The sequence below is a fragment of the Malania oleifera genome, chromosome 7 (genome assembly GCF_029873635.1).
Source record: "Malania oleifera isolate guangnan ecotype guangnan chromosome 7, ASM2987363v1, whole genome shotgun sequence".
NCBI lineage: Eukaryota > Viridiplantae > Streptophyta > Magnoliopsida > Santalales > Ximeniaceae > Malania > Malania oleifera.
The window spans coordinates 20,755,848-20,780,720 of record NC_080423.1 but is presented as its reverse complement, the minus strand read 5'-3'; the positions used below and the strand labels follow the sequence as shown (position 1 = coordinate 20,780,720).

General features: G+C 36.3%; 1 non-coding gene across 1 annotated transcript; it reads right to left on the bottom strand.

The window, feature by feature from the left end:
* Positions 1-1,551: 1,551 nt before the first annotated feature.
* On the bottom strand, positions 1,552-1,657 carry LOC131161103 (small nucleolar RNA R71). The gene has a single exon (XR_009138262.1). It is a non-coding gene; the product is annotated as a small nucleolar RNA R71 (small nucleolar RNA).
* Positions 1,658-24,873: the final 23,216 nt, after the last annotated feature.

The window sequence follows — 24,873 nt, the reverse complement described above, 5'->3', positions numbered from 1 at the left end:
CTTTGGCGTCTCTTAGGTTAGTGACAGACCTAGAAAGTCATTGAGAGCCAAATTAGAATAGGAGTAGAGTAGTTTTGGTTCATATATGGAGTGTCCGACGGCTTGTGACAACCGGCGGCGTTCATACAATAGTCGTGTATATTAGGATCTCCTCTTGTACTTCTGGAGTTAGTGATAAACGTTTGGAATGACAAAGGGATGATCTTTTACACATGCTTTCATTTACTACTTTCAAGTTACTGCTTTCTATTTACTTTATATGTGTTTGATGAAAGATTGTAAAAAAGGATAAGCAGTGCTACGTATCAGTCAGAGGGAAATAGTCTGCTATGGAATCACAGAGGTGTTCATTATCGTTGAGAAAGGGTATACTCTAGTTCCCAACCATACTCCAGACGGTTGGTGCACCTTTACTACCCTGTGCCCTCGATCGCCCCTCTCCCGCTTTGCCCGCTCGGGTTAGTACTTCTATGGAAGTCTAGATAAGCATAGTTAAAAGCATTGGCGTCCAACGTCTGATTTGGATCACAGTATCGCTTTGTAGGAGTAGGGTAACTTAGAAATTTACTTTCTTTCTAGTAGTTTAGATTTATTTGCTTTTAGCATGCTTTCTAGTAGTTGTTAAATAATCACCTTGCAAAATACCATCTTTAACTTCTTTTTCATAATAAGGCCTCAGTAAACTAAATTGGAAGTAGTTTAATAACTGCGCTTCAAGTCTCCGTGGATCGATACCCGACTTACCCACTTTCTACTGAATTTGGGATAGTTAGGTTTTATAAATATTATTTTTAGTAGTTAAGGACCCAAGCCTTAGTGAGCCTACCAAATTTTGGCGCTGTTGCTAAGGACTTGGCTACAATTATAAGTCAACTTCCGCTTTAGAGTATTATTGCCTTGTTCTTTTGATTTGCTCTCCTTTTGTTTTCACTTTGGTTGGTTATTTTTTTATTTATTTTGTTTTATGTTTTTGAATATGAATCTGTGTGCTTACACGTGTGTATGTTTGGTCTTCGTTCTTTGGAACCCGAGATAATTTCCTTAGATCTTGAGATTGAAAAATCCTATAGGTACTTTAGGAAACCTATCTCTAGTTCGGAGAAGGCTGAGTCGTCGGAATTGAAAGCAATGGTCAAAGATCACCCCCCGGTTCCCGCTGAACAAATCCTGGAACCCCATGCTCCCCACCTACCTGTGATGGGAGAGAACAACCTTCGGCCTCTTAGGGACTATTTTGTACCTAATACATACACCTCACTATCCTGCATCCGGTTCCCGAATGTTCAGGCAACACAATTTGAGATAAAGACTTCAATCATCTCAATGCTGCCCAATTTTCATAAGAACTCTACGAAAAATCCTTATCAGCATCTATATGAGTTCTTGGAAATTTGTTCCACCATGCGCATACCTAATTTCAGTGATGATGCTCTCCGTCTTAGGCTTTTCTCATTCCCTCTAAAGGATCTTTATAACTGAACTCGGTGGCCAACTAGGCCACCATGCAACATGAATTTCTTAAAAAGTATTTCTCAATTGGGAAGACTAACTAGCTTAGAAGAGCCATCATAAGTTTCTTACAGATGGATGGGGAACTCTTTTTCAAGACTTGGGAGCACTTTAGGGACCTACTCCTTAAATGCCCACATCACCAGGTCTCCAAGTGATAATTAGTGCAAACTTTTTTACAAAGGACTAGCTAAGAGAGATAGGTCTATGGTTGATGCATCATGCAGGGGTACTTTCCTCACTAAGAACGAGAACGAGGCCTGCGTTCTTTTTGAAAATCTACTTGAAATCTCTCAACAGCATATGACTACCACCCGTAGACTACCTAATCTATCAACTTCTAAAACTAAGGGAGTTTACGAGTTAGCCATGAGCCAAGACTTAGCTTCTACTTTGTATGTCATATCTAAAAAGCTATATCAATGCTTGTCCCTAGGATCGCAACCAATGGCGTGTGCAGAGATATGTGCAATCTGCTCCAACCCTTCCCATACATGTTATAATTGCCCACACTCGCATTCCCCACCTGAGCTTGGGCATGAGGAAGTAAAGGCCACCCAGTACTAGTATGATAAGCCCTCTAATGACCCATATTTAAACACATAAAACCCTGGGTGGAAACAACATCCTAACTTCTCGTGGAGGCTGCAATCTCTAGGTTTTCAACTCCAAAGACCTCCACAAGCCCTAAATGCTTTGCCTCCATGACCAAACCAAAATCTCCAAATTCATCCTGATTCAACCCCCAGATTTTCAACTGCCTAACAGTCGTCTCCCTCTCAACCCAAGTACAACACGTTTAAAGAGATGGTGTTGAGGTCCCTTAAGAATATTGAAGTTGTTCACCAAGTAGATTGACAACTCCTTCACTCTCACTCCCAATCCATTGCGAAGCTAGAAGCCGCTTTGGGACAACTAGTTGTCACCTTGAGTCGGAGAGATGAAGGCAAGTTTCCAAGTTAACTATAGTAAATCCTAAGGGAAATTATGAGGTAGAATGTGAATCAGATGATGGCCCCTCATCATATTCTGAGCAGGCCCAGGCGGTAACCACATTTCAAAACGGCAGGCTGGCAACTGAACCAAGCAAGGAGCAAATGAGCACGGGGGAGACCCAAGATGAAAAACTGGAAGCACCCAATGCGGATTAATGGACTCTTTTTTCCTCTAGTTGGATACAAAGACCATTGAGCCTTACGCCTACCACCAGAAGGACCACACGTCACTTCACTCCCAATAGGTCCTTTCACGGCTACCCAGTGACACATCCGATAGCCCCACTTGCAACCTCTATATTTAGGAAATAGGATCCCACTGAGTCCATATGGGACATGTTCAAACAAGTGAGAATGGATAATCCTCTCCTCGAAGGCATTAAGCAATCACTTACTTTCATAAAAGTCCTTAGGGACTTGTCGATGCAGGGGATAGAATCAAGGGTGCACATGGATGGTTTGATTAAGTAGGCCGAGCATATGAGTTCAATAATACTAAAGTACCTTGTTCCTAAACTAAAAGACCCCGGCTCACCTACTATTTCATGTGTAATTGGAAATTACACCATTGATGGGGCCCTTCTATATTTAAGAGCAAGTGTGAACATCCTTTCATAATCAATCTATCAAAAACTTAACCCAAGAGTGTTGTGACCCACCTCGGTTTCTTTATCCCTTACTGATTGATCTCTCGAGCAACGTCGAGGTGTGGTAGAAGATGCGGTAGTCAAGACGGGAGAGTTCCATTACCCTATTGATTTCATCATTTTAGACATGGAGACTTCCACAAACTTGATCTGTGTCCTTTTGGGATGAACATTCCTAGCTATGGCTAACGCCTGCATTCAATGTAGGATGGGGATTTTGGACATCTCATGGGCCTATAAGCAACGTAGGCTGAACATATTTAATGCTTGCCAACATCCACTTAACACCATCTAAGTTGTGGATGAAGACGTGACTAATAAAATTGTTAGGGAAACAACTCCTTCAATGCTATGGAAATACCTTTGGGATAGTACACTTCAGCTTGATAGGCCTACCGTTGCCAAATCTGAGGACCCTTTTGAGCAATTTATAACAAAACATGATTCGGTCCCCAATTCTAAAAAATAAGTTGGAGGTATGCAACTTAGGGTGTGAGAAAGAAAAGAGAGAAGCTAATGCTACTTGGGAACCAAGATGAATCCAAATTGAGCTTCAATGCGTTGGGCTGAAGACGGTAAACTTAACGCTTCCGGAAGGAAATCCTATAGTTTTTATTTTCTTTTTAAGTACTTAGGGTAGTGAGAGGAGACTAACTAGAAGTTAGAGTTCTTAGATTAGGTCATAGGATAAGTTGGGGGTATACGATTAGAGTAGGTAAACTTGTTAATACTAATGACATATACATGATGCTTTTGGCTAGGCATTGGTCTTTTGTGCTATAGGGTGTCTCTGGATGCATGCTATTCTAGTTATTGTACTGTGAAGGAACACTGTTTGTTTTTATTAGCATCATGCACTGTCCTATCCCTTGCCCAGGTTCTATTTTTATTTACACACTTCAGTGAGGACACTAAAATTCTAAGTTGGGGGTAGGGGGTAGTACACTGCATGGCACATTCATGCACAAAAATAACACAATTTTAAATTTTTGAAAACAAATTCCAGTGAACCATGCTAACATGTTTTATACCCTCTACATACACCTATATAACCTAATGTTACATGCATAAGCTTTTCAGTTATATGATTTCATTATGCTCACTAACAATGTAGTAAATTAGTTGTGTAAAGATCATATAACATGACCGACAACTTGATATGACTCTAGGTCATTGACTAGTGGTTTATTCGGGTTAATACTGCAACGTAAACTCTAGTACTTACATAGTAGTTCATGGGGATAAAAGCACACTCACATGTGATTTGTAACACTTAGGTTTCTTTGAAAGCATTGAGAGAACAACAATGGCGACTATGACCCCTTGTGAGAAACTGTTGAGCTGCTCGTTCATTTCTCGAGTTTTTGACGTCAAAGTCTGAGTTTATAAAACTCAACTTTCCTTATTTTGTTGGATTTCCTTTGTCAACTAGTATTTGATCTTGTATTTTCTAACCTAGAGGTGACATCAAGTGGGGAGATATAAACTTAGGTCTTGTAGCTTACTCAAGACATAAAGGTCAAGCCACCCTTAGAGACTAACTTCTTCCATGGACTCCTGTTCGAGCTACATTCCTATTGGAAACATGAAGACAAGATAAGAATGTGATGCTTGTATTAGCTACCACGTAAAGAAAAAAAATGAAAAAGATAGAAAAAATTAAGCAAAGGAAAATAAAAACAAAAATATACACCTGCTTTGAGAAAAGATAAAAAGGTCAAGCTAAGGACACGCACTACAAGTCTGCACGTATGAAGGACCTTTTGACTAATGCATTTTCTGAATTCATGTAGGTCTAGAAATAAGTTCATCTAGGGTGGTCTTGAGTAAATGTCGAAAGTGAGTGAGAAGATGTTAGGGTGAAGGACTTGACACCTCAATAAGGGCTGGATCCTTTTTTTATAAGACTAGTCCACTCCATACTTCTAACGTTAGTTCTTCAAATATGTGGGACATTTGATCATGACACTCTTCCTAACATATGAAAGTGAACCCATTTTATTTAGTGAATTGTGAGGGAATAAACCAGTGAGGCTAAGTCAAGACGATCGTTTTGTAGGTGCCTCTGAGCATTCTGAGTGAGACAAAATCATATATCGTACACATGCCCTGTGAAGTGACCTATTCATACTTGGATTTACATGCTAATACTAACTTTGAATTATAATCATGGGTTAATCCTCAGTGAGTAACATCTTGAAATGGCTAGTTACATTGAGTTTTACATTATTAAAATGCTACGAAGTGTGTGTATAATGGAGTTGTGTATGAAGGAATATGTATGTGATAAAGTAATATCTTTTTATGTAAAATGGTATGATTATGCTGCATGCGTTTCCATCTTTTAAACTGGTGTTTGTGGGTATCGCCCTGGAAACCCTCATGAGACTGGAACTCGTCCACTAGGATCAACCTAGGGGTTTAAAGTCTTGTTGCATATGGTAATGCAATCGCATTTCCCGCGAAAGAGTATATAAGTAGGATTTGGTAGTTTTCTTAGATTTTGCTTTACTCAAGGACTAACAAAGTGAAAGCTAGGGGTTGTGATGAGTCCCTAAAATATATGATGTTAGACCCTCATTTACCTTTGTTTATTCACATTTTATTATGTATTTACCCAGAGTTATCATTGTTCAAAGTTATGCAAGGTTTGTTTGTCTTTTCAGGAAAAACAGGTTAAAACCATGGAGTTAAGCATTACAAGAAGCTAAGGAGAATTTGGAAGATTCAAAGCTCCAATTTAGACGTTCAGCCAAGCTCTGGAAGCTTCAGATCATAAATGGACAAGGATTAATATCACATAAACAAATATCTTTTCAAGAATATGCTAAAATAAGTCACCCAAGATATTTGAGAATGTTTTTGAAAATGTTTTTGCAACCCAAAAACAAATACAAACTTCCTAAGTAATTGTAACAAAAATGCAATACTCGGAAGTTCAAGACAAGTCTTCTTAGGTGAGACTTATTTAGCAAAGCCCCCTAAGAACACTTAGGTTTAGCTCTCGTAAAAATCGAATCAATCAATTAAGGATGGGAGAGAAAACCTATTGAAAACAAACACTCGATCAACTTACAAAGGATTCAAGCAATGGAAGAGGGTAAGAATGAGTTATTGGAGTAAGAAAATAAGTAGTAGAAAATTTTGACTTGAGAGAGAATTTTTAATTGGGTTTGCTAATCTTCTTCTAATTTTCCCAAATAAAGAGGTATATATAGACACCCCATGAATTATAACCATTAGGGACAAGGTTGGGATTATTAGAAAAGTTTTAATGACATTTAGTAATTTAACCCTATTAAAAAATAGTTAACCACAGTAAAAATGCAAGGCAACCCGAGAGCACCAGTCGACCAAAACACTTTTGGTCGTCCCAAGTTCATATGGTTTGGTCGACCGGGCCAAAAATGAACTGCCTGGGTCGGTCAACCGGAAAGGTATGTCCGGGGCAATTTTTCCAAATTAGCGAGGTTCAGTCCACCAACACTAGAATGAAGTAGACTAGTCGGTCGACCAGACCATTGCGTTCTTACATATGGGAACTCGGTCGACCAGGTTGGTACAGTACAAATTTCACTCGGTCGACTAGGAAGTCAAACTGTTGACTTCAAGGTGGTTCGGTCAACTGGACTGTGGTCAACTTGTTAACCCAGGTCGGGTTCGATCGACCAGGGGCAAAATGACCTATATTGGTCGGTTCACCCAAGGTGCACATATTGTGCAATTTGGTCCTGTTTCATTACAAAATCACCTATATTGGTCGGTTCACCCAAGGTGCACATATTGTGCAATTTGGTCTTATTTCATTACAAAATCACTCTATTCAAGTGCCTAACTCATACAAGTACAATGGTGAGTGTCCTAGGGTTTTTTCTAGGTCCAGTTTTAGTTATTATTCAGTTCGAGCTTACTTATTAGACCATGCATGTGGGGTATGTGATTATTACAAGCAAAAGTCCTAATTACTATTACATACCAATTACATGAATGAATTATATATTATAACATAAAATGATTTAGGTCTTGACTCTTCACTTTTTCTATGTGCATCTTGATCTTGACAATTTAGGCTCCTGCACATAATCTTAAACACATAATAGATATAATGAGTATTTGTCATAATCAAAACCAGGCTTGACCTATAAGGTCAACATTCTCCCCATTTTTTATAATGACAAATACAACTAGCAAAAATATGGGAATAAGCCTAAGAAGGCTCCCCCTATCAATATGCAGCTAATTTATTTTAACCAAATTACTTTACCCAATTATTTTTGCCCCTCTCCATCTCCCCCTTTTGGCAACAGCAAAAACGGCCATAGGAGTTAACACTCTAGGCAATGGGTAAGTGTTACATTTATACATTAGAAATTTTGGAAAGATTTTGAAAATTTTCGGCAGAGTGTCGTTCGTAAATTGGACTTTCCAAAATAAATCCTATATACATTGTAACCTGTTTGAGTTTATATATCCTAGCAGTTTATCCACAACTACTCAAATAGTTCAGTATGGTCCAACAATTAAATATAAATTTCAATATCATCATGAAGTGGACAAAGGAGTTGTACATCACAAGTAATAAGTAATATGCATTACATCCAATATGATCATGCTATAGATATAAGACATGCACACAAGCAATAATCAACATTCACAAAGTCTAAGGCAAGGAGAAAAATCAACAATAATAGCAGTTGCTAAGACTTATAAATTTTACGTGAGAGCTCCCCCTAAATTTTTGCAAATTATAAAACATTTAAGAAGCCTCTTTACTGTGCATTAGACCTTACTCACGTCTAATTTGTATGAACCTATCCTCAGGAAATGGTTTAGTGAATATATCCACCCATTGTTCATTGGTGCATACAAACTCAAGAGCCACATCTCCTTTTTGCACATGATCACGAAGGAAGTAATGTCTAATCTCAATGTGTTTAGTTCGTGAATGTGAGATAAGAGTTTTAGAGATGTTGATTGCACTAGTATTATCACATTTAATCGGTATTGTATCATAGTACAATCCAAAATCCACAAGTTGTTGTTTCATATAAAGAGTTTGGGCACAACAACTTCTAGCCGCAATATATTTAGCTTCGGCTGTGGATAAGGCAACTGAGATTTGTTTCTTGGAGAACCAAGAAACAAGATATTGTCCTAAGTAGTAACAAGTGTCGTTGGTACTTTTTCAATCAACCTTACTATCGGCAAAGTCAGCATCAGTATAACTCACAATCTCAAAAGTAGTATGCTTAGGGTACCACAAGCCTAACTCTATAGTCCTAACTAGATACCTAAGGATTCGTTTAATAGCTTTTAGATGAGATTTCTTAGGGGCAGCCTGAAACCTAGCACACATACACACACTAAACATAATGTCATGCCTACTAATAGTGAGATATAGGAGACTTCCAATCATGCCACGATACAATTTTACGTCAACAGAAATTCCTTACTCCTCTTTATCAAGCTTAATGGAAGAATTCATAGGTGTACCAAGAATTTTACAATCTTCCATATTAAATTTCTTTAGCAAGTCCCTCATATATTTAGATTGACGTATGAAAGTTCCATGATTAGCTTGTCCAATTTGTAGCCCTAAGAAGAAACTGAGTTCACCCATCATGCTCATTTCAAATTCATTTTGCATGCATTTGGCAAACTCATTACACAACTCATCATTAGTTGCTCCAAAAGTGATATCGTCCATATAAATTTGAACAAGGCGCATATCATCATTTTTGGATTTGAAGAAAAGTGCAGTGTCAATTTTACCACGAGTAAACCCATTTTCTAATAGAAAACCACTAAGCCTCTCATAACAAGCTCTACAAGCTTGATTTAATCCATACAAGGCCTTAGACCACCGGTAAACATGATCTGGATACTTATGATTTTCAAAACTGGGAGGTTGCTCTACATACACTTATTCATTAATATAGCCATTTAGAAAAGCACTTTTAACATTGATTTGAAATAATTTAAAATTTTTAAATGTGGCAAAAGCAAGTAGCATGCAAATGACTTCTAACCTAGCAACAGGAGCATATGTTTCATCAAAGTCAATCCCTTCCTACTGGTTATACCCTTGGGCAACTAGTCTAACCTTATTCCTAGTTACTATCCCATTCTCATCTTTCTTATTTCTATATACCCATTTAGTTCCAATAATTGTGTGATCATTAGGCCTAGGAAGTAGAGTCCACACTTTGCTTCTTTCAAATTGATTAAGTTCTTCTTGCATGGACATCACCCAAGACTCATCCTCTATGACTTCCTTAATATTTTTAGGTTCTTCTTGGGATAAGAAAGCACAATGATTCACTAGATTTCTTAATGAGGATTTTGTGGCTATACCACAGGATGGTTCACATATGATTTGATCTATAGGATAATTTCTAATGAATTTCCAATCTCTAGGCAACTCATAATTATCTTCAGATGATTTTTCATTTTCTTTTGGGTTTTCACTTGCATTGTTTTCAATAGATAATTTATCTAAGCATTTCCTAATACCGATATCATCTTCATCATCTTTCTTAGAAAATGGATTGAATTCATCAAACACAACATGAATAGATTCAATGACATTTAGTGTTCTTTTATTGAAAACTCTATATGCTTTACTATTAAGTGCATAACCTAGGAAAATACCTTCATTAGATTTATAGTCAAATTTTCCTAAGTATTCATTATCCCTAAGCACAAAGCATTTACAACCAAACACATGAAAATATGAAATATTAGGTTTATGGTTGTTCCACAATTCATAAGGGCTTTTATTTATTGACAGTCTAATCAACACTCTATTCATAACATAGCATGCAGTATTAATGGCCTCGGCCCAAAAATATTTAGGTAAGTTATGTTCATTCAGCATAGTTCTACCCATTTCTTGCAGTGACCTATTTTTTCTTTCTACCACACCATTTTGTTGAGGTGTCCTAAGTGCAGAGAAGTTATGAGATATGCCCTCCAAGTCACAATATTTTTCTATGCTCTCATTTTTGAATTTCGTGCCTCTATTACTTCTTATATGAGTTATCTTATATCCTTTTTCATTCTGAATTCTCCTACAAAGTTTGGTGAACTGTTCACATGATTCATTTTTATGTGTAAAAAACAATACCCATGTGAATCTAGAAAAGTCATCCACAATTACAAAAGAATATGATTTACCACCAAGACTTTGCATAGAATTAGGTCTAAACAGATCTAAGTGAAGCATCTCAAGTAGCCTAGTAGTAGATATGAATTTCTTTTTCTTAAAACTAGACTTTGTTTGCTTACCTATCTGACATGCATCACAAATTTTATTCTTTACAAAAGACATCTTAGGCAAGCCTTTAACTAATTCTTTTCTAACAAGTTTAGACAATAAATCCATGCTAGCATGTCTTAAGCGCCTATGCCATAACCAACTAGCTTCATTTATAGCATAAAAGTATGTTATTTGTTGTGAAGCTAAGTAATCAAGAGAAGTTGTATAAACATTTTCATGGTGATTGGCAGTAAAAGGCACTTTGTGATATGATTTATTTTCTACTATGCATTTATCATTTTCAAAAGATACTTTATATCCTATGTCACAAGACTGACTTATGCTTAGTAAATTATGCTTCTGTTCATCAACCAATAAAACATTATCTATGGTGAGAGAGGAATCCTTACCAACTTTACCTGCCCCGATGATGCGTCCTTTTGCATTGTCGCCAAATGTCAAATAGCCTCCATCCTTGGGAACTATTAAAGTGAATTTTCCCTTATCGCTGGTCATGTGCCGTGAGCACCCACTATCCAAGTACCACCGGTCCTTGGATCCCCAAATTTTATTGGGTCCACGAGGGTTAGTAGCTGGATCTCCCTTAACTACCCATACTTTCCTAATTCTAGCATGCTTATTCCTAGGTGGACAATCAAATTGAATATGACCAATTTGTTTGCATTTAAAACATCTTAATTTACACTTAGGTTCTTTAGGAGGGATATGAGACTTTGACTCACATGTAAAATGTCCTAAGTAAAGATCAGGTCGTCCAATATTTTCAACACCATTAAAACCAAGACCCTATTTATACTTAAGGAGTTTCTTTGAGCACCAAGTAGTCTTTCAAAATTTCGTTTGCCCTCGGTGAATTTAAAAAATGATTTCGGAGCTATCCTCCAATTTCCTCTCAAGCTCAAAAATAATGTCATCCTTTTATTTTAAAATGGAAGCATGGGAGGTTTTTGCAATATTAAACAATTTTGACCAATTTTCAAATTTCTTTTTCAAATCATTATTTTCTTTAATCATTTTGCCTAACAGTTTAGATACACGAATATATTCAAATTAAAACTCTGTAAATGTAGGCATGCAATTAGAATCACAATCATCATATGAATAATATGAAGACAATAAGCTAGAAGAAAATACCTCATCCTCGTGTGCCATCAAGCACAAATTAGCGACCTCTGAGTTGCTGTGGTCTGATTCTGAGTCGCTGCTACTAAGTTTGTCCCATGATGTTCTAGCCTTCATGATTTTCTTCTTTTTCTTAACCTCCTTTTTCAGCAGTGAGCAATCTGGTTTGATGTGCCCGACCTTGTTGCAGTTATGGCATGTAGGAGCATTTAATTTTTCTTTTCTTTTGTTGGACTCTCCCTTCTCAATAGTGGACTCTCTATATTTTTTATACGACTTCCTGTTCTTTCCGAAGAATCTGCTAAATTTTTTTGTTAGCATGACCATTTCATCATCAGTGTCAGATTCACTGCACTCACTAGATGTGTTAGTGGAAGTTTTCAATGCAGTCACTTTCTTAGCCCTATTATGCTCATTAAGTCTCTCATTTATGGCTCATTCATAAGTGATCAGGGAACCTATCAATTCATCTAGGGTCATGGCCTTAAGGTCTCTACCCTCAGCAATGGCCATAACCTTATCTTCCCAAACAGGAGCTAAGCCTCTAAGGATCTTCCTAATCATCTCATATGTGGGATAAGTCTTTCCTAATGCATGAAGTGAGTTTATGATGTGTGTGAATCTAGTGTACATGCTCTGAATGGACTCACCTACATTCATCCTAAATGCCTCATACTCATTGGTCAACATATCTATCCTATTTTCCTTCACATCTCTAGTACCCTCATATGTGACATCTAACTTATCCCATATTTCTATTGCAGTAGAACATGCCATAATTCTATTAAATTCATTTACATCAAGACTACAGTGCAAAATATTCATAGCAGTGGCATTTAGGCTAGAAACTTTCATATCATCATCATCATACTCATCCTCAGTCTTACGAACCCTAGCTGCACCCTTAGTTTTCATAGGGACATAGTTTCCCTTAGAGACAATCCTCCACACCTTTCAATCAGTATTTTGAAGGTAGATACGCATACTCTGTTTCCAGAAGGTGTAACTAACACCACTAAAAATAGGAGGTCGTGTGGAAGATGGTCCTTTAGGGAAAGGGGTCACGGAACTATGAGCCATAAGTGATCTTTTTTGCAAAATAACAGCTAGTTTATGCTATGTGGCTCTGATGCCAATTGTTAGCTTTACTGTGAACCCAAGAGGGGGGTTGAATTGGTATTTTTAAAATTTAATCCCTAAGTAAATATTCTAACACCAATATATTCACAACCTTATGGTCAATCTAGTGCAGGTAATGAAAATGTATACTAGAAAGTAAATGATGCAATTTAATCAAACACACATACACCGAAAAGCAATAAGGTAAAGGTGACACACAGAAATGTTATCAAGGTTTGGCCAATTGCCTATGTCCCTGCCTTGGCTAACAAGCACAAGGATTACCACTATAGTTGCTCACTTAAACGGGTGGAACATTACCTAAACAAACTAGGTCAATTAGTATAGGGTTGACCTCAACCTTTACAACCAATCCTTATCGAGCTGGATTACCGCCCCCTCAGGCCATGCCTGGAAACACTCAGATTTTATAATCAAATAATATCGGTACAGTGATTGTGCTTTCGTGGAAAGCAGATATGTACCCAAATGCACTTAGTCACATATACCACAAAATGATTTAATACGTAAGCTCAGTGTGGTCTAATATTTCAACTCTCAAATATATTTGCTATCTATGTAATGAGTGCATGAGAGTGTCAACAAGCAGTCTTTGTATCTCAAGATATTCTCAATCAAGGTGCTCAAACGAAGATATCAATCAAGTCTCAAATGTATCAATCAATAGGATATATCAATGGCGTAAATATTAGACAATGTATATGCTTGGCTTGCAAAAGATATGTAATCTTTCAATTCAACAAATGATATGTAAGTTAATGAATATTGCAGCAAAGATTAATATCACATAAAAAAAATATCTTTTCAAGAATATGCTAAAATAAGTCACCCAAGATATTTTAGAATGTTTTTAAAAATGTTTTTGGAACCCAAAAACAAATACAAACTTCCTAAGTTATTGTAACGAAAATGCAATACTCGGAAGTTCAAGACAAGTCTTTTTAGGTGAGACTTATTTAGCAAAGCCCCTTAAAAACACTTAATTTTAGCTTTCGTAAAATCGAATCAATCAATCAAGGATGGGAGAACAAACCTATTGAAAACAAACACTCAATCAACTTACAGAGGATTCAAGCAATGGAAGAGGGTAAGTATGAGTGATTGGAGTAAGAAAATGAGTAGTAGAAAATTTTGACTTGAGAGAGAATTTTTAATTGGGTTTGCTAATCTTCTTCTAATTTTCCCAAATGAAGAGGTATATATAAACACCCCATGAATTATAACCTTGAGGACAAGGTTGGGATTATTAGAAAAATTTTAATGACATTTAGTAATTTTAACCCTATTAAAAAATAGTTAACCATAGTAAAAATGCAGGGCAACCCGAGAGCACCGGCCGACCAGAACACCTTCAATTGACCCAAGTTCATATGGTTCGATCGACCGGGCCAAAAATGAACTGCATGGGTTGGTCGACCGGAAAGGTATGTCTGAGGCAATTTTTCCAAATTAGCGAGGTTCGATCGACCAGGACTCGAATGAACTAGACTAGTCGGTCAACCATATCATTGGATTCCCACATATGGGAACTCAGTCGACCTAGTTTGTGCAGTACAAATTTCACTCGGTCGACGAGGAAGTCAAACTGTTAACTTTAAGGTGGTTCGGTCGACCGAGGTCAAATGAGCTTCAGAAGCTCGGTCGATCGAACTGTGGTCAACTTGTTGACCCAAACTAGGTTCGGTCAACCAGGGGCTAAATGACCTGTATTGGTTGGCCGACCGAAGGTGCACATATTGTGCAATTTGGTCCTGTTTCATTACACAACCACCATATTTAAGTGCCTAACTCATACAAGTGCAATGGTGAGTATCCTAGGGTCTTTTCTAGGTCTAGTTTTAGTTATTATTCAATCTGAGCTTACCTATTAGACCATGCATGTGGGGTGTGTGATTATTACAAGCAGAAGTCCTAATTACTATTGCAGACCAATTACATGAATAAATTATATATTACAACATAAAATGATTTGGGTCTTGACTCTTCACTTTTTCTATGTGTATCTTGATCTTGACAATTTAGGTTCCTACACATAATCTCAAACACCCATTAGATATAATGAGTATTTGTCATAATCAAAATCGGGCATGACCTATAAGGTCAACATTTTTATCTGAGTTATTTTCAATAGATAGGTTTTATAATTCCTTACTTGTCTCAATCTAAATCTCATCAGTCTTTTTGGAGAAGGGATTTGACTCATCAAACACTACATGGATGGATTCAATTATAGTCAACGTTCTTTTGTTATACACCCTATAGGCTTTACTATCTAAGGCATAACCTATAAAGATACCCTCATTTGATTTGGCGTCAAATTTTCCTAGGCATTCATTATCTCTAAGAATGAAGCATTTAGAACCAAAGACATGGAAATAGGAAATAGGAAATAGCTGGTCTATGGCCATTCCAAAATTTGTAGGGAGTTTTATTCAAAGTGGGTCTAATTAGAACTCTATTCAATACATAGCAAGCGATGTTCACTACCTCAGCCCAAAAATACTTAGGTAATTTATGTTCGTTAAGCATAGTTCTAGTCATTTCCTGTAAAGATCTATTCTTTTGCTTAACTGCCCCGTTTTGTTGTAGATTCCTAGGTGCTGAGAAGTTATGAGACCCTCTATGTCAAAGTAATTCTTTATACCCTCATTTTTAAATTCTTTTCCCCTATTACTTCTAATGTGTGTTATTTTGTATCCCTTTTCATTTTGGATTTTTCTACACATTCTAGTAAATTGTTCACAGGTTTCATCTTTTTGTGTAAGATATTGTGAACCTAGAATAGTCGTCAACAATAACAAAAGCATATAATTTACCACCTAGACTTTGAGTTGGATTAGGACCAAATAAATCTAAGTGCAACATTTGAAGTGGCCTAGTGGTGGAGATAGATTTCTTCTTCTTAAAACTAGATTTCACTTGTTTCCCTAGTTGACATGCATCACATATTTTATTTTTCACAAATTTCATCTTAGGTAATCCCTTAACTAATTTTCCTTTAACTACTTTGGATAATAAGTCCATGTTTGCATGTTCTAATCTCCTATGCCAAAGCCAACTAGTTTCATTTATAGCAGAAAAGCAAGGTACACGTTGAGAAGCAGGATTATCAAAGCTAGTGGTGTAGACATTTTTATGACGATCAACAGTAAACAATATTTTTTTTTTCAAATATATTCTCTACAGTGCATTTGTCATATTCAAATGAAACCCTATAACCTTTATCACACAATTGAATTATACTTAATAGGTTATGTTTTAGACCATCTACTAGTAACACATTGTCAAAAACAAGGGAAGGTTCTATTGGAATTGTTGTATTCCCAAAAGTGGGGGGGGGGTGAATTGGTATTTTAAAAATTTATCTCCTAGGTTAAACTATCCAGCAGCAGTATATATACAACCTAGGGTCTGTCTATACAATTCCAAATGTGTAAATAAATATAATGTGCGAAAATTAAATCATGCGCAACATTCATAGACAATTGAGGAATAACATACATGTGCAGTAAATATAAAGTGTTGAAATGTAAAGTGCACACATGATATGTTATCGGTGTTCAGCCAATACTGTCTACGTCCCCGCCTCAACTCGCAAGCTTGAGGATTACCACTATTGCTCACTTAACGGGGTGGAGTGGAACCATTTACAACCAGGTCAAATTGCCAGGGCTGACCTCAACTTTTACAAGATCTCCTTATGGAGTGGAGAAGGCCCTAACAACTTATCCTTACGGGCTAGATCAAACCCCCTTAGGCCACACCTGGAATACAACAATAAAATACAAATTTGTGTACAATTTAAATACTTCTCTAATAAGCAGATATGTACCAATATCAATCAATGCATAGCACACAGATATGAACCATAAGCTCAGTGCAATATGTGTGATAACACTCAATCTAATGTATATAGTCAATCAATAACAAGAGTGTATTCTCAAACTATCTTTGAAACAATATATCAATGTATCAATCACAAATCTGGTTTCAAAGATTTCCTAAATATAATCAAATATGTCAAAATGATTTTCAAAACTTAAAGCACAAAAGATATTTCATAAACTAAACTTGTAAAAAATATTTACTTCATAATACAAGACAAGCTTAAAAGTCTTGTAATCAAAATGCAAAGACTCACAAGCTAAATAAGGTTTCCCCAAAAATGAATTTATAGATTAAATCTCGGGGAAAACCTTTTGGCCTAACTCTCAACAAAATCAACAATCAATCAAGCCAATGAAAGTATAAGCTATAGAAGGGAGTGTAGGTAATCTCAGTATAATCTCACTCAAAGATTTTTCAAAAAGGATGAGTATTAGGGTTTGAATGTGAAGAAATAACTCTAAAAAATTCAGAGGAAATTTTGCTAATGAAAATCCCTAATCCTCTCTTAATTTTGCAAATGAACTCATATTTATAGACCCACATAAAATTTTGACCATTGGGATATGTTAGGAATAATTAAACAAAATTTAAACCAATTTAACCCAAATAACCCTGTGTTACTACAATTAAAATTATTTTCACCCATAAGTTTCGGTCTACCAAGCCATAGGTTCGGTCGCCCAAATTGACACAATGGAAAATGTTACTTTTCCATGTTCGAGGTGCCTGAATGAGGGTTTGATTTGTTGACCAAGGCGATTTTCCAATCTGTCCGAGGTTCGGTTGCTTAGTCTCAATTTTGGTCTGCCGAACTTGAACATTCAGTCACCTTCATCTATCCCTCCTTATTCACTCTATAAGTACTACAAATACTAATTTGTAATACGTACTAGTCGTTGCATTCGGAAACTTATGTTTCATCTTATACAGATGGACGGACGACTTGAGGGCATTGATGGTTGCACTTCACACATTGGCCCGGTACAGGTTCGAGTTGGACATGCACCAGGAACATAAGGTATAAACCAATTAAAGTATAACACACAGTATTCTTTCTTTCTTTTAGTTGTTTATAGTTTGCTTAACTTTTGTTTATGTCTAAGTGCAGTTTCTATGGATGCCCTACACAATTGAGATTCTAGCTGACCTACCGCCTGACTATGTAGACGAGAGTGACCTGTGGGTAGCCCGAGTGCCACTCATATGCTTTCATATTATTGAGTGGTATCTCCTTGATCAAGTCATGCGACAGTTCAGGTATCGACAAGGCATTCCCGCCTGATTTTTGACGTCAGGGGTAGATATTGTTGGGGATGACTTCCACGACATGGATGGGCGCCGTCGAGGGGTCACAAACTGGTCGACTACGCACACGATATTCATCACTGCGTGGGAGCATCGGTGAGACTACATCATAGCAGGAGTTGCGGAGGATGGTCTGATGCATCTAGATGACCCATACTTCACTTGGTATAGATCTATCACACGCCGCTTCGTCAACAGGACCGCTATTGTATATTTGAGCCTCGCAAGAAGACTTTAACCCACAACTCATTTTGTTATGTATATGTTATGATTTGCATGCGTTAATCAAATATTTTTCATATCTTGTAGGCTGACATAGTCATTGAGGCAGACCAGATCTCGTTCGATTCTACGATCCACCGATTGATGAGTGCTGCACTAGACCTTATCCATGAGGACAGTCGATGGATCCCAGCATGAGGAGGTCGACCTGATGTACCAGCATGAGGAGGTCGACCAGCTCCAGTACGAGGAGGACGACATGCCTCCTATAGTCGTCCGGTGACTCCCATCTCCTCGCCACCGGTCATACAGGAAGAGTACGTATTCAGCCCGTCAGCACCTTATGCGCCTTCCATTACAGCTGATATTGCCGGACCGTCGAGTAGATCGGCTGACGCCCCATCCGACTCTACTGCTACCCTATCGATGTCATTTTTATTGGACGATCTTTTTGATGGGTAAGAGGTCGATGCACCTGCTATGCCGCCTCGTTCTCGTCCCGAGACATCGTATCAATTCTCACCGCGTGCGCTCCGCATGTATGATGATTATGCAGTACCTCTTGGCAGAGGGGATCCATTTCCAGGACGACGGGACATGACACTTGATGCTACTGACCAGTAGGGAGAGGGCAGATGTAGACAGCAGCCACCACGACCCCAGAGACCACCTCGCTGCAGCACGGAGTAGTTTAGCTGTAACGTCCCTCAATTTCTTAACATAAAATATCACATAATAAATAAAATGATCAACCCGAACCCGTGGGTAGTGGGGACACCTATCAAACACAGCGGAAAACCTAGCAGCAGTAAACATAAAATCTCAAACATCTAATCATAAAACATAATACCAGAGCATTCTATACATCCTCACATACATCCAAATATCTCTAGGGTCAAACAAAAAATAACTCTGACGCTATTACAAAATCTTACCCTTCTCACAGGGTAATCTCACTAGCTCAACGGCGGCCCTGACCCGCCAGTCTCTCAGGAGCTCCTGAAAAATTAATTAAGTTTGGGGGTGAGACACTTCTCAGTAAGGGAAAATAAACTAAATACAGCTGTGTGGCAACATGAATATTTAATGCATTTGTACGTATACAGTACATTTTATAATTCTATAAACATAATCATATTGTACTGGGTAAACATATATTTTCACATCTGTTAATAAATCATATCATACATAAAATCATCTGTTATAACTGTAGTACTAAAAACAAACCCAGGATGACTAGCTAGCTGGTGTCATGTATTACCCCCCCATGACGGGTTGTGCAACCCGAAGGCAGGACCCGACAATGGCTGGCCGACCACTGCCGAATCAAATATGTCTGTAAGTACGATGAGCCCGCCACACCCTGGTCCGGACTGCCAGGTGGACATCCACACTCTACTAAAAGCCACATCGACTATCCATCTCTCATCCCCTCGTGGGACGGTAGCACTAATAAGGCTTCGTGCCAAAATTAACCCATAGCTACGGTACCGAACTCCTGGTTTGAACTAAACTAACATCCTGGTTATGAAAACATATAATACATGATCATATATAACATCATTACGGTCTCGTGCCGAAAACATAGATACGACCTTGCGCCGAAATCATACATATGGCCTCGCGCCAAAATCATAGTAAATATGGCATCGCGCCAATAATATAAATACGGCCTCGTGCCGATAGCATAAATACGGCCTCGTGTCGATAACATAAATACATGGCCTCGCGCCAATAACATAAATACGGCCTCGTGCCGATAACATAAATATATGGCCTCGCGCCAAAATTGTTTCAGGTATATATATACTGAAAGTACATCATTTATCATATAATCGTCAAAACCATCACAACATAATTCATCTTTTCATAATACCTGAAAACATGTTTTGTTCGTAAAATCTTTTACATCATAATATATTTTACATAAAATAATATTCATGCCACACATATGTTGTTAAAAGTCATACTTCATATTCTAAAATCATGAATTCCTTACATCTCATACATATATATACATTTTAATCATCATAGCAGTATTTTCCCAATTATACATTTCATTCGTAATACACAATATAACATATGCTTTTCTGAAAATAAATTTACTCATAATCAATAATAATTTGCATGGAAAATTACTACTTTAGTTTATTCCCTTACCTGACTATTGAGAAATTCCTTAGGACCCAAAATTTCACGCCCTTGGCGCCCGAAATTTAACTCCTGCAATTTACATTTTTCCCCAGATTAATTAATCTATTTCTCCAAAAGAATACTCATCTAACCTTCCTTAGGCTCCATATACCTCAAATTAATATTTAAACTATTATTTAACATCCCCACTTAATTTTCCAAATTTTACCTGCGGGTCCCAAAATTACACCCGCGACTCTCACCCGGGGCTTAAATTCCAGAAATCCTACTTCAGTCTCAAATGCTTAATATTTTAGTATTTCTAAATTAATGCTAATTAATTAAAAATAAGCCCCTTAATAATCGCCGCACCCCAAATTTGGAGTTTTTGCCCGACACCCCCACGAGAATCTCGTCCCACTAGACTTGTAGAGAATCATCTCTAGATTCTCGTGGTGGTGTCCGTTCGTCAATTCGGCTTATATTTTGCAATAAATTAAAGAAAAAGGAAAAAATGGCTTACCCCAGGGAATACGCTTACGCTGCTCCTACCACCGATCCGCTCCGGTAGAAATGACGGCAGCGGCGAATGGAATTCAGTGGTATCTTTGGATTTTCGATCGAGCGAAAATCCGTCACAAAATCGAGGAGAGAGGGAGAGAGAAAGTGAAGAGAGAGAGAGGACTTGCGCTGCTGCAGGAAAAGGAAAATAAAAAAAGAAGAGAAGAAAGAAGAAGAAGAAGAAGAAGAAGATAGATGATAGGGGGGGTTGAATTTAAAATAGAAAGCTTCAGGTGGTTTAACATATATATATATATATATTAATATAATAATAATATATTTAATTAATATTAATAATATATTTTTTAATAAAAAATAAAAATAAATTTTAATTAATTAAATTTTTGTTTACTTTTTCTTTTAAATTCGATTAATTAATTAATTAAATAATAATAATAATAATAATAATATATTTATTTATTTGTTTATTTTTTTGAAATCAATCCACTAATCTGTTATATCTTTTTTTTTTTTTTTTTGGGTTTTTACATTAGCATTATTTTCATTGCATTTGATTTGTATGTATATCATTGATTGTTTTGATTTCATTTGTATAGTATTGATTATTTTTTTTATTCTTTTGTATATATCATTGATTATTTTCATTTCACTTGTATAATATTTGATTATTTTAATTTCATTTGTATAGCCATGTGTCTTGTGCACACTTCATACTCTTGAAGTTTATTTATATAATTTTTCAAATTAAATTGAGATGAATAAAATAACTTTTATTTAACTAAACAGTGAAAGATTCAACCTTTGCTCCAAAGAATTAAATACTACCAAAGATAAAAAATGACACATAACAGTTATATATATGTTGCAACATACAAAGTGCGGAAGCCTTCACCCAAAATGACAATGGATAACAATTTTTTGTTATTTTAAGTTTAAATGGTATCACAACATCTACAAGTGTCTGAGATTGCTGGAGGTCATAATAATCACTTTAATTTCATAGAATTGGTACCACCCTATTATTTTGCTAAGTGTATTTAGATCACTTAATTACTACTTGTTGATTGGTTTGTACACTAATTATAAATTCAGTTTTAATTTATCTTGACAATATAAAACAAATAATAATGTGATCTTTTTATGAGTTTATGACAAATAATATATAAAATTTTATTTTCAAAATAATAGGAGTATGAGTTATGAAATTACTTACGATTATTTTTTTTGAAAATTTTTATAATGAACTGAACATTTCTAAATTTGATTAACTAGTTTATTCTGGCATGAATTTGAACCTAGAAATTTTAATTTGAATACTGAACAAAAAATTGAATATTGAAGATATGATTGCCTAGTTAAATTCATTCCTGAAATTGAATAATCTTTTAGTGCAAAATTCGTATCGCTAAAATTTGTATGGTATTTGGTTAATGAATTTTACTCTTAGCGATGTATTTAGTGACGTGGGCAGTCAAAGCAAGATTACTTGTGTATTCAAAAAAATATTAGAAAGATGCAATGAGAGTGAGATTATAGGTTGAATTTTTGAGCTACTAGAAGTTTTATGGGTTTATGAACAAAAGATTGGGAATGACAATAGTTTGTGAGCTTGTACATCAACGAGAGGGAAAGAGAAAAATGCGAAGGACTGCAACATGTCTGTTCCGTATACATACATAACCTTTACTTGTGTGCTTCTGAATCTGTATGAGTTTACATAATGTTTTTGTTGTTGTGGTTGCTTGAGGTGTTGTAGTATTGATTTTGTTGAATCTTTCACCCTAATATTGATAAAGAAATGCACGATGTATACAAGCATGAAACTTGCTAGCATCTTGCTTAGCGTGCACTTTATTTTATTTTGTGAGTATATGAATATGACGGGTCTATTGTGTCGGTACAAATGCAACGGTATGATTCAAAATTTTGGGTTCATTTTGGGGAAAAACTTGTTTTGATATAAAGTTTGATTTTATGATTTTGTTACTAAAATTTAGTTGTGTAATTTATAGTACATGTAATAGACTGTAATAACTTTATTTTGATTACATGATTTATTTTCTAACTGTTATAGCTCATAATCATATTTATTCCACAATTGCTTCCCTACATGCATAGCAGATGCTATTCTAGGTGTTCATGATAGAATAAAATATATCAAAAATTTATGAAAATTTTTGAAAAATAAATTTATAATTGTCTTTATGTATGAGTTCCCATCCACACCTTCAACAAACCAGCATAACTAAAACTGGTCCCAAAAATGGGTGATCATATCGTGAACCTGTTCCAAATGAATCTAATTAAAAAAAAAGAAAAGGGGCAGCCTCAAGACATTACGGCAGACAATGTCACTCTAAGCTAGCTAACCAAACCAATCTTCTCTCCTCAGACATTGCCTTAAACATCTCCCTCCAATCCACATCTTTGAACATCTTAATTGCCTTTATGTATGTGTTCCCATCCACACCTTCAATAGATTCCAAACACTTGACACAATTGGTAATTGAGAATGTGTTGGACTGGGGAGATGCCTCAAGGATGCTCAAGGTTGGGGTCCTCATGTTTGTAACATCAGCCCATTCCTTCAAAGTTTCACCTGTCTCTGTTGTCCTCGCTTCCCTCTTTCCCCGAACATGGCTTGTCGGAATGGGAGATCGTTCCTGCCCTCTTCGCACACTTTGCGAGGGATAATCTTTAACATCACTGCTCTTACACGGGAAAACGGATGGGGTAGCATTTGTTGATGCATCTTCCATTTCTAATTTGTCTTCATCATCCATGGAATACGGAGCTAATGGGGATGCATATTTGAATTTTGCTGTAGGGTCACCAAATATGATTCCCAACTCAATGTACATGGGGCATCCTTTCTTGCGGAATCTCTTTGCACCTTTATTCTATCATGTACACAAAAATTATATTTGTTGTATTATAAAAATTTTCAAAAAAAAAAAAAAATTGTAAGTTCATTATAACGTGTTTAATTGTTAATTTTAAATTTTACATCCAATTTTGCAGGATTATAATTACTAGGCATTTTTATAACTTATTGAGAAATTTTATTTTTTCCAATGATATTTTTAAAAAATTTTGATATAATACAAATTATTTTATCATACTTATATAATTAGTTGACCCAAAGCATCAAAGCAGTCAATTCGAAATTTTTCATCGGTCCTTAATCCACTTATTTGACTTTAATAATTATATTAATCATATATATATTTTTACTAAATTAATGTCATTTTAAAATATTTAAATTTAAATTTGTAAATAAACAGAGTCTAAATCTCGTAGAATAGATCTGCGAGATTCTCCACATGACGTGCATTTCAGAGACAAATCTCGTAGTTTAGTACTGCGAGATTTCGCCACGCATCACCATCCCGCTGACTGCTCGTTTTAAATTTTGCAGTATCAAGTTACGAGATTACGTGAGTATTAGTTTGAGAAATTTTTTCTCCATCAAAGTATTATTTAATATTTTATTTCTTTTTAATAATAAAACCGAACTCCAAACTTTCGGATGGGATGGACTCTGAATTTAAATTAGGATTTTAAATGCTAAGATATGGAACAATTAAATTTCAAAGGAAGCACAAAACCAGTGAAAGAGAGAAGTTTGGTGGAATTTATTTGGGGCGGGGTGGAAGATTGAGGGGGAGGAGGAGAAGCTGTACTTTCTTGCCACAAAGCAAAACGAAACGCAAGAAAGAAAAATTCATTTTTCGCAGGAAAATTGCTAAAGGAAACTGAAAAATGGGTATTTTACAATCAAACGTTACTGAATTTAGGCCTGTTTTTTTTTAAATGGGATTTGAGTGAGCTCTTCTGGTGGTAACTCCAGGTTGGAGCTCGAGCTCATCTGCGGCGGAGATGGGAGGGGTGGTGGAAGGTGTAGTTGCTGGTGGTGGAGGAGGTTAGATTCGTCGTCGGTAGGTTTTCCTAGGCTTTCTCACCTTACTGACGGATTTAGGAACCGTCACTAATACCTCTTTTATTTAAAAAAAATAAAAAAAGTTTATTTCTGAGTATAACCCCTTAGTAGTGATGAATTTGAGAACCGTCACTAATACCTCTTTTATTTAAAATAAATAAATTTTTTTTT